The following is an 11,517-nucleotide window of genomic DNA, read 5'->3' on the forward strand; positions in this document are numbered from 1 at the left end:
GGTGGTGGTGTGGGGTGGTGGTGTGGGGTAGTGGTGGTGTGGGGTGGTGGTGGTGTTGGGTAGTGGTGGTGGTGTGGGGTGGTGGTGGTGGTGGTGTGGGGTGGTGGTGTGGGGAAGTGGTGGTGTGGGGTAGTGGTGGTGTGGAGTGGTGGTGTGGAGTGGTGGTGGTGGTGTGGGGTGGTGGTGGTGTGGGGTAGTGGTGGTGGTGTGGGGTGGTGGTGGTGGTGTGGAGTGGTGGTGTGGGGTAGTGGTAGTGGTGGTGTGGGGTAGTGGTGGTGTGGGGTGGTGGTGGTGTTGGGTAGTGGTGGTGGTGTGGGGTGGTGGTGGTGGTGGTGTGGGGTGGTGGTGTGGGGAAGTGGTGGTGGTGTGGGGTGGTGGTGGTGGTGGTGGTGTGGGGTGGTGGTGTGGGGAAGTGGTGGTGTGGGGTAGTGGTGGTGTGGAGTGGTGGTGGTGTGGGGTAGTGGTGGTGGTGTGGGGTGGTGGTGGTGGTGTGGGGTGGTGGTGGTGGTGTGGGGTGGTGGTGTGGGGAAGTGGTGGTGTGGGGTGGTGGTGTGGGGTAGTGGTATTGGTGGTGTGGGGTGGTGGTGTGGGGTGGTGTGGGGTGGTGGTGGTGGTGGTGTGGGGTGGTGGTGTGGGGCAGTGGTGTTGGGGGTGAGAGGCAGCAGCAGGAGGAGGAGTCGTGGCTCTACAAGAGAGACGGAGTCGCTTCGACTCCGTCTCTTTTGTAGAGCCACGACTCAGCAAGCATGGAGCAGGCACCGCAGGTGAAGTAACACACAATCACACTCACAATCACTTGCACACTCACTTATACACTAACTCTCACTTACACACTCACTCACTTACACACTCACTCACACTCTCATTTACACACTCACACTTACTTACACACTCACTTACACACTTACACACTCACTCACACTCTCTCACTCACTCGCACTTACTCACAATCGCACTCACACTCACTCACACACCCTCACTCGCACTCACACTCATGCAAACAAACACGCTCTCATGATGATTATTATTATTTTATGTGGGAATTGTCTTTGAAACGGATTGGTCGACACCAGAGGCCGAGTCTCTACAAGGCTGTCGTCTCTGGTGTAGAAAAATCAGTTTCAGTTGTCAATGCCAGATATGATTGTCAGGGCTTTTTATTTGTGTGCCTGTTCAGCACTGGCACTTTGCGCGGATAACGCAGCAAATTGATTAATTGCATGAGGCTTCATCTATTTTGTGTTTGAACATCTTAACACCTCCTGGTTTTATTGCCAGAAAGGGTAAAACCTATTCTTATTTTTTTCTAAAATATATGGCGTTTCATCAAAAAGGAACCCGTTGTTAAACTCGTAGATGAGAAGAAATATGATGCATTTCACATGTAGCACTGTGAAAATAAACACGACCGTAAATTAAACAAAATAAATGGACATGAATAGATAAAAAAAATCTGTTTCATTTTCACTTTCCTTGAGTCCTGATGCTGGCTTGTCGGAAGGGGTGCAATGAGTCACCACAATTATACACACACAGACACACACACACAGACACACACAGACACACACACAGACACACACAGACACACACAGACACACACATAGACACACACACAGACACACACACACAGACACACACACACAGACACACATAGACACACACAGACACACACACAGACACACACAGACACACACACAGACACACACAGACACACACAGACACACACAGACACACACACAGACACACAAAGACACACACACAGACACACACACAGACACACATAGACAAAGACACACACAGACACACACACAGACACACACACAGACACACACACAGACACACACAGACACACACACAGACACACACACACAGACACACATAGACAAAGACACACACAGACACACATAGATAAAGACACACACAGACACACACAGACAACAACAACAACCGCCATTCGCCACTAAGTGCCGGTGACGTCACCACGACGCTTGTGCCAGGCTATGTGCACCTTGAGGCCACGTGAAGTGTCGAACGCCCGCTGGCAGCAGGTCACGGAGCAGACCCAGGTGCCACGGGTCGACTGACTGAGATGACTGACTGATGCACCACCTGTGCCCCCTACTATGCCAACCTGCTGTGCTTTAGCCACCCGGCGCTCCGCTCGTTGTTGTGAGCGTCGCTCCTCCGCCCTCTGTTGTTGTTGGAGGGTGACTACCTCCAACTGCCCAGTAGCGTCCTTCACGAGCCTCCTCCACAGAGGCCGATCTTGACACCGCTGGTTCCAGTCATCGGCAAGTCCACTCAGCTCCACGTCCTCCTGTACCACATCACTCCATCTCTTCTCTAGCCCGTGCCGCGCCCGTTTAGCCCCCTCGATCCGGCCGAACAAAAGCTGTTTCGGCATGCGGTGGCTGGGCATGCGGGCTACATGACCCAGCCATCGCAGCCTTGCCCGCCAGAGGAGCTCACCGATGGGACCTTGCCCAGATCTTTCAAGGATTTGTGAGCTCCTCACACAATTCTGTCTGGTTAAACCCAGGATAGATCGTAGGCAGGCCAGCCTAAATGTTTCTAACCGGCGAAGATGTTCCATTAGGGGGGTCGACGTTTCGCAAGCGTAGAGAAGTGAGGGAATGACCGTGGCCAAGAAGACCTGAAGCTTAGTGCGGAGCGACAGACCAGGTAGCTTCCACACAGCGTTACACAACCGATGAAAAGATATTGCCGCTCGACTGATTCGGAGTGAGACCTCTGCTGTTAAACTGGAGCCGGTCATAAGCACACTGCCCAGGTATGGGAAACTCTCCACTTTCTCCACAACTGCCTCATCACCGATTGGGAGTTGTGGGGGTGGAGTGTCCGATGCTACAAAATACCCAGGCAGGTGCTTAGTTTGGGTGGGGCTGATGGTAAGGCCCCATCTCTTAGTGGCACGCTCCAATCTCAGCAGAAGCGTCTCCAACTCCTCCTCTGAATGAGCAGCTATTACCAAATCATCAACATATATAACGTGGTTGAGCAATAGGGAGCCATCCCTTGACCGCACCCGGGCATCGATCAGCCTCCCATTATATCTGTACCATATGGAGATTCCCCCGGTACAGCTATTGAAGGCTTCACGAACTACGTGGTCAAAATAGATGTTAAATAATGTGGGAGCCAGAGGACATCTCTGTCGCACCTCAAGGTGTACAGGGAATGGCTCGGACTCTCGGCCACGTAGTTTTACCCGGGCCCACTCACCATCATGAAGGTCCTTAATGATCGTGAGCAGAGGGTCAGGTACGCCAAAAGCACGAAGAACAACCGAGAGCCCAGGCCTACTGATGGTATCATAGGCCTTGACCAGGTCAATAAAGCAGAGATGTAGGTCTTGCTGGAATTCCCTACACCTCTGCTGTAGCAGACGGACAGAAAATATGGCATCTGTGCAGGACCGCCCTTTCCTGAAACCGCATTGGGGCTCCGCAAGCCTCTCCTCAGCGTGCCTGGTAAGGCGATATTGAGTAATCCTTGCCAGGACCTTTCCCGGCACACTGAGGAGTGAGATGCCCCTGTAGTTGTTACAGTCTGTGCGGTCCCCCTTCTTAAAGAGGGGGACCACCAGGGCATCCTTCCAATCCTGCGGAACCCGTCCAGTGGTCCAGACTGTTGTTATGATGTCATATAGGGCAGTCTGTGCACAAACGGCACCCTCCCTCAGCATTTCGCTTGGGAGATCATCTCTGCCCGCTGCCTTTCCTGGTCTCAGACTCCGGATCGCCTTCAGTACTTCAACAGATGGCACTTCAGCCAGCCACTCACAGGGGGTGACTTTTTCCAATATTTGAGGCACCGCAGCCTCAGCAGGGTCATCCTCACTTTGTGCCACGATGTTTTCCTCCCTCAGGACCTCACAGAAATGCTCAGCAAATCTGCAAACCTGTTCCTGGGGGTCGGAGATTGGATCACCGTTTTTTCCCCTAATGATGGTAATAGGTGTGGCGCTGCAGGTTACTTTTTGATGGAGTTAAATAGTGATTTGTGATCGCGGGCCACTGAGGCAGGTCATGATGCTGGCACCTGGTCTGGAGTGATTGGAGGGTATGGACCAGATCAGCTCAATAACAACGGTACGAGGCTGCTAGATTTGTGTGCAGCCCATGGGCTTGTAATTACCAACACGCTGTTCCGGCATCGGCACATCCACACAACATCATGGATGCATGCTGGGTCCAAGCAAGAACATCTGCTGTACTACAGAGTGACGGGCCAGTGGATGCGAGCCCATGTCTTTGACACCAGGACCTACCGTGGAGCTGATCTGCCCTCTGACCATCGACTAGTCATCTGTAAGATGCGCCTGCCATTCTTCCACTTCGGTGGTGGTGTACACCCAGGACCCCATTCCAACCTAAAGTGGCCTGGTCTCATATATCTGATGAAAGTTGCAAGCGAGAATTTCATCATCGCTTGCGGCTAGGGTTGGCATCGTCCCCTACTCCTCCTGATGTCGAGGGTAAATGGGCGAGGTTTAGGACTGTGACTCATGCAGCTGCAATGGTTGCTTTGGGTACGCAGTCCAGACCTCCCCAGAGACCCTGGCTGACAGAGGAGGTGTTCAGGACAGTTGAGAAAAAGCGACAGGCCCACTGTCATCGGCTACAGAATCCCACGTCAGAGAATGAGGCTTACTGCAGCCTTCGCTCGGAGGTTCGGAGAGCCGTGAGGCGCTGCAAGGATGGGTGGTGGTCGTGGGTTGCTGAGAAGACACACACAGACACACATAAACAAAGACACACACACAGACACACATAGACACACATAGACACACACAGACAGACAAAGACACACACAGACACACATAGACACACACAGACAGATATAGACAACGACACACACGGACCAAGCGCACACACACACAGACATACAAAGATCCCCCTTGTAGCCTCAACAGACTGTAGGGGCAAGTGCTGTTAGCGAGCACCTATGAAGGCCGGAACGGTACACGAGGGAGTGGGTGGCCAGCACCACGCCCGACCGCCTTTGTCTCCCCAGTGGCGATGTTTACACACCGCACCAGGTACTCATTTGAGGCTCAGTCGACCTAGGGGAGGCCCAGGACCGGTTCAGATAATCGTCCCTGGTGTTGGCCGTGAGCAGGAAACGAATCCGGGTCGCCGGGTTCATAGCGCAGAGCGTTAACCACGACACTACCGCTCCCTACATACTTTCACACACGCACACTGTCTCTCACACACGCACACACACAAACACTCACTCGCTGCGCGAAGCTGACTCATTACATCTGGCGGAGGATTGCTCCGCTGAACAAAACAGTTCGCGGTTCAGTTTGCCAGTGCGAGGTTCGCGTTTTAAGTCGACGTTTACTAATATTAAAAATATATTTCATGGAAGCTGGTTCGTAAGTGCGGGCATTCGTAAGTGTGGGTTTTCGTAATTGCGGGTGTTCGTAAATCAGGTGTTCGTAAGTGTGGGTGTTCGTAAGTGTAGGCGTTCATAAGTCGGTTATTCGTAAGTGTGTGTGTTCGTAAGTCGGGTGTTCGTAAGTGCGGATGTTCGTAAGTGTGGGTGTTCTTAAGTCGGGTGTTTCAGTTTCATGTATTTGGTATAGCCCTGTGAGCCATTCGGCTCTTGAATCGGGTGCAACCGCAACAAACAAAAACACGAACAAGAAAAACATCTTGAAGTGACTATGTGACTGTGCAAACAGAAAATCCATGAAAAAAAACAGCAAAATATTCCTGAAAAAAGCACCGTACACCAACGCTGTGTGCAAAAATCCCAGTGGGATGCAAGTCAAACAACAACAACAACCACAAGACAACTTAGATTAAGGCCATCAGTCTAACTCCGTACTACAACAAACATGGCCAAACCAAAAAAACTTTTCGAAATCACCAAAATAAATCCATAAAAGCAATGTAACAGTGATCATAGTGAGTGTTCGTAAGTGTGGGTGTTCGTAAGTGCGAGTGTTCTTAAGTCGAGGATTGTACACGTAAAATTATACAAATAATAAAACCACTGCGGTCATTCCCTCTAACCCCCTCCCCATCCACCCCTCTGTGACCCCCCCCCCCCCCCACAGACACTCATTGCGAACCCCGAAATCGGAAGGGTGTCTGCAGGTCGCATCGTGAAGATGTATTTCATTGGCGCCGTGCTCTCGGTACTGGCGCTGGTCTTTGCAGACAAGATTAGTTCATCATCAGCAGCAGAGGACATGGAGGAGGAGGAGATGGAGGAGGAAGAGCTGCAGCAGTATCTTCATCATCATCAATATCACGATAATGATCATCATCAGCACGAGCAGCAGCTCGAGTTGGAAGCCGACCCGTGCTGCCAAGCTGAGCTGATGTCCAAGCTGACGAGTAGCTCCCACCAGGAGATTCGGAGCGAGCGGCGTCTGGTGGCGTGACGATGAAGATGGAGGAGGAGATGGAGGGGGAGACATCTAGATGAAGACGGTGTCTGGTGGTGTGACGATGATGAAGATGGAGGAGGAGGAGGGGGAGGAGGAGACATCTAGAGGGAGACGGTGTCTGGGGGCGTGACGATGATGAAGATGGAGGAGGAGGAGGAGGGGGAGGAGGAGGAGACCACAATGCCAAGACACCACCACCAACCACCACCACGTGATGATGTTGAGCAGGAGTTGAAGGAGGAATAGGTGACCTCAAGACCAAGCAACGATGGACCACCACTACCACCATGATGCTGATGATGAGGAGAATTGGGAACGTTCAACACCAGGCACGGGCGCTTTGGGGGCAGTGGTGCAGAGAACGTGGGGAGCGGTGGCGCAAGTGGTCAACGCACTGAGCCACGAACCCAGCAACCCGAGTTCGATTCCCGCTCACGGCCAACACCAGTGACGACGAATATCTGAACCGGTCTTGGGCCTCCCCTAGGTCGACTCAGCCACAAATTAGTACCTGGTGCGGTGTAAACATCGCCATTGGGGAGACAAAGGCGGCTGGGCATGGTGTTGGCTACCCACCCCCTTGTGTGCTGTGCTGGCCATCAGAGGTGCTACTCGTTAACAGCACTTGCCCCTACAGCCCGTTAATGCTGCACGGGGGATCTTTGTCTTTGGTGCAGCGAACACACTGACAGGATTCTTGTGAGCTCTTGTGCTTGGGTTGGGTTTCGATGAACGTTTAGGCTGGTACGAGTGGCCAGTTGGTGATAGTTATGGTCAGCGCTGGTGGGTCAGGGTTGACTGTAGGCCTGAAGTGTTAGGGTTAGGATCGGTGATGGTTGGGCAGGGTTTAGGGTAATTTTCATGGTTGGGTTAGTTGGTTAGGGTATAGGGTAAGGCGGGTAACTAGGGGTTGATTGGTTGAGGTTTAGGGTTAGTCATAGTAGCTGGTTAGGATTAGGCAGAGTACTAATGGCTGGCTGGTTATGGATTACAGTTATTCCTCGGGGCTGGTTAGGGTTAGGGCTAGGACCCGTGGCTAGTTGATTAGACATAGGATTAGTAATGGTTGGTTAAGGTTTCGAGGTAGCCCTAGGGGCTGGCTAGGGTGAGTACTAATGGTTATTTGGTAAGGCTGAGGATTAGTGGCAGTTGCTTAAGGTTTAGAGTATAGATAGTATTAGTGGCTAGTTGATTAGACATAGGATTAGTGGGAGTTGCTTAAGGTTTAGAGTATAGATAGTATTAGTGCCTAGTTGATTAGACATAGGATTAGTGGGAGTTGCTTAAGGTTTAGAGTATAGATAGTATTAGTGCCTAGTTGATTAGACATAGGATTAGTGGGAGTTGCTTAAGGTTTAGAGTATAGATAGTATTAGTGCCTAGTTGATTAGACATAGTATTAGTGATGGTTGCTTAAGGTTTAGAGTATAGATAGTATTAGTGCCTAGTTGATTAGCCATAGGATTAGTGGGAGTTGCTTTAGGTTTAGAGTATATATAGTATTAGTGCCTAGTTGATTAGACATAGTATTAGTGATGGTTGCTTAAGGTTTAGAGTATAGATAGTATTAGTGCCTAGTTGATTAGACATAGGATTTGTGGGAGTTGCTTAAGGTTTAGAGTATAGATAGTATTAGTGCCTAGTTGATTAGACATAGGATTAGTGGCGGTTGCTTTAGGTTTAGAGTATAGATAGTATTAGTGCCTAGTTGATTAGACATAGTATTAGTGATGGTTGCTTAAGGTTTAGAGTATAGATAGTATTAGTGCCTAGTTGATTAGCCATAGGATTAGTGGGAGTTGCTTAAGGTTTAGAGTATAGATAGTATTAGTGCCTAGTTGATTAGACATAGGATTAGTGGCGGTTGCTTAAGGTTTAGAGTATAGATAGTATTAGTGCCTAGTTGATTAGACATAGGATTAGTGATGGTTGCTTAAGGTTTTGAGTATAGATAGTATTAGTGCCTAGTTGATTAGACATAGTATTAGTGATGGTTGCTTAAGGTTTAGAGTATAGATAGTATTAGTGCCTAGTTGATTAGACATAGTATTAGTGATGGTTGCTTAAGGTTTTGAGTATAGATAGTATTAGTGCCTAGTTGATTAGACATAGTATTAGTGGCGGTTGCTTAAGGTTTTGAGTATAGATAGTATTAGTGCCTAGTTGATTAGACATAGTATTAGTGGTGGTTGCTTAAGGTTTAGAGTATAGATAGTCTTAGTGCCTAGTTGATTAGACATAGGATTAGTAGGAGTTGCTTAAGGTTTAGAGTATAGATAGTATTAGTGCCTAGTTGATTAGACATAGGATTAGTGATGGTTGCTTAAGGTTTAGAGTATAGATAGTATTAGTGCCTAGTTGATTAGACATAGGATTAGTGGCGGTTGCTTAAGGTTTAGAGTATAGATAGTATTAGTGCCTAGTTGATTAGACATAGTATTAGTGATGGTTGCTTAAGGTTTAGAGTATAGATAGTATTAGTGCCTAGTTGATTAGACATAGGATTAGTGATGGTTGCTTAAGGTTTAGAGTATAGATAGTATTAGTGCCTAGTTGATTAGACATAGTATTAGTGATGGTTGCTTAAGGTTTAGAGTATAGATAGTATTAGTGCCTAGTTGATTAGACATAGGATTAGTGATGGTTGCTTAAGGTTTAGAGTATAGATAGTATTAGTGCCTAGTTGATTAGACATAGGATTAGTGGCGGTTGCTTAAGGTTTAGAGTATAGATAGTATTAGTGCCTAGTTGATTAGACATAGTATTAGTGATGGTTGCTTAAGGTTTAGAGTATAGATAGTATTAGTGCCTAGTTGATTAGACATAGGGTTAGTGATGGTTGCTTAAGGTTTAGAGTATAGATAGTATTAGTGCCTAGTTGATTAGACATAGTATTAGTGATGGTTGCTTAAGGTTTAGAGTATAGATAATATTAGTGCCTAGTTGATTAGACATAGGATTAGTGATGGTTGCTTAAGGTTTAGAGTATAGATAGTATTAGTGCCTAGTTGATTAGACATAGGGTTAGTGATGGTTGCTTAAGGTTTAGAGTATAGATAGTATTAGTGCCTAGTTGATTAGACATAGGATTAGTGGCGATTGCTTAAGGTTTAGAGTATAGATAGTATTAGTGCCTAGTTGATTAGACATAGTATTAGTGATGGTTGCTTAAGGTTTAGAGTATAGATAGTATTAGTGCCTAGTTGATTAGACATAGGATTAGTGATGGTTGCTTAAGGTTTAGAGTATAGATAGTATTAGTGCCTAGTTGATTAGACATAGGATTAGTGGCGGTTGCTTAAGGTTTAGAGTATAGATAGTATTAGTGCCTAGTTGATTAGACATAGGATTAGTGGCGGTTGCTTAAGGTTTAGAGTATAGATAGTATTAGTGCCTAGTTGATTAGCCATAGGATTAGTGATGGTTGCTTAAGGTTTAGAGTATAGATAGTATTAGTGCCTAGTTGATTACGACTAGTGCTGGTTCATATTCTTGGTTCTTTCGGTAAAGTCACCACGTAGAAGGGAAACAATAAAATTATAAAAATATAAAATTCTCACGACGTTTCCACTGCAACACAAGCAATCATCATCAGGTGTGAAAACCACAGCAAGATGATTGCTTGTGTTGCAACGACGACAACAACAACAACAATGATGACGACAACGAAGACGAAAACGACAACAACGATGACAACGAAAACGAAGACGACAACAATGACAATGACAACAACGAAGACGACAACGACGACAACGATGACAATGACAACAACGACAACGAAGACGTCAACAATGACAATGACAACAACGACGACAACGACGACAACGATGACAACGACAACAACGACAACGAAGACGTCAACAATGACAACAACGACAACAACGATGACCACGTGTTCTCACGACCACGTGTTCTCACGACCACGTGTTCCTGCTCGCACTTTGACACGACTCCCTTCGCTCAGATCGCGTTGTATCCAACTCGCATCTGCGTTACAACCCATAAATAAAATGCGTTCCCTAAATACATTGGTGGCGTTTATATATTTAAGGTGCTTCTAAAAAAATGTTAACGCTTCTGAGACTGCAACAATATCACAAGAAATGTACCTCCGGGCTCTGGATACCATCTGGAAGATTCCAGGCACGTGTTGACAATGATGGTGAACAAATGGAGACTTTTTACTCTTTGGTTCTTTCGGTAAAGTCACGTAGGTATAAAATAAAATAAATCACGACGTTTCGGGCGCAACACAAGCGTCCATCATCAGGTGGGAAAACCTTTCCCACAGACGCTTGTGTTGCGCCCGAAACGTCGTAATTTGTTTATTTTATACCTACGTGATGACTTTACCGAAAGAACCAAAGAGTATGGATTCCTGCAGTCACGAAAGCTTCAAATCAAGATTGAGGTGGAGACTCTTTGCCTTTTCGAAGCTATTAACATACATTTGTTACGTTTTCTTTGGTTCTTTCGGTAAAGTCACGTAGAATGAGAATAAAATAATAAATTGATAAAATAAAATAACACAATAAAATTCTCACGACGTTTCGGCCACAACACAAGCGGCCTTCATCAGGTGAAGGGACGAGACTGTCTGGAGGACCTGATGAAGGCCGCTTGTGTTGTGGCCGAAACGTCGTGAGAATTTTATTGTGTTATTTTATTTTATCAATTTATTATTTTATTCTCATTCTACGTGACTTTACCGAAAGAACCAAAGAAGATGAATCCTTGCAGTCACGAAAACTTTAAATCGAAATTTGTTACGTTACAGTGAGTCTCCTAATTGTTAACATTGTTTTGAAGCACCCTGTATTTCATCCAATCAGCGTCATGGAACAAACGCGCGGCGTTCGAGCAGAATGCACTGTGCCACTCACCAACGTGGAGCGCCTCAGAAATAAGAGCGGGTTGTTTACCCTGCCTGGCATAACACCGGGAGTTGTGCCAAGACGTTCAAGCACCAAAGTACAAAGCTTTTGCATGGAATCATGGACTACATTGACCACACACGATGCTTTTGTGGAACATGCAAACAAACACGTGGCTCTGATGATAGACGGTATTGCCTTTGGAACTGATTGGCC

General features: G+C 47.3%; 1 long non-coding RNA gene across 1 annotated transcript; it reads left to right on the top strand.

Annotated features, from left to right (window-relative positions):
* Nucleotides 1–673: 673 nt before the first annotated feature.
* LOC142931063 (uncharacterized) lies at nucleotides 674–10,451 on the top strand. Its single transcript, XR_012947066.1, has 2 exons — nucleotides 674–764; nucleotides 6,092–10,451. It is a non-coding gene; the product is annotated as an uncharacterized LOC142931063 (long non-coding RNA).
* Nucleotides 10,452–11,517: the final 1,066 nt, after the last annotated feature.

The sequence above is a fragment of the Petromyzon marinus genome, chromosome 48, assembly GCF_048934315.1.
Source record: "Petromyzon marinus isolate PM22_M1 ecotype Great Lakes invasive population chromosome 48, UKy_Petmar_22M1.pri1.0, whole genome shotgun sequence".
Taxonomy (NCBI): Eukaryota; Metazoa; Chordata; class Hyperoartia; order Petromyzontiformes; family Petromyzontidae; genus Petromyzon; species Petromyzon marinus.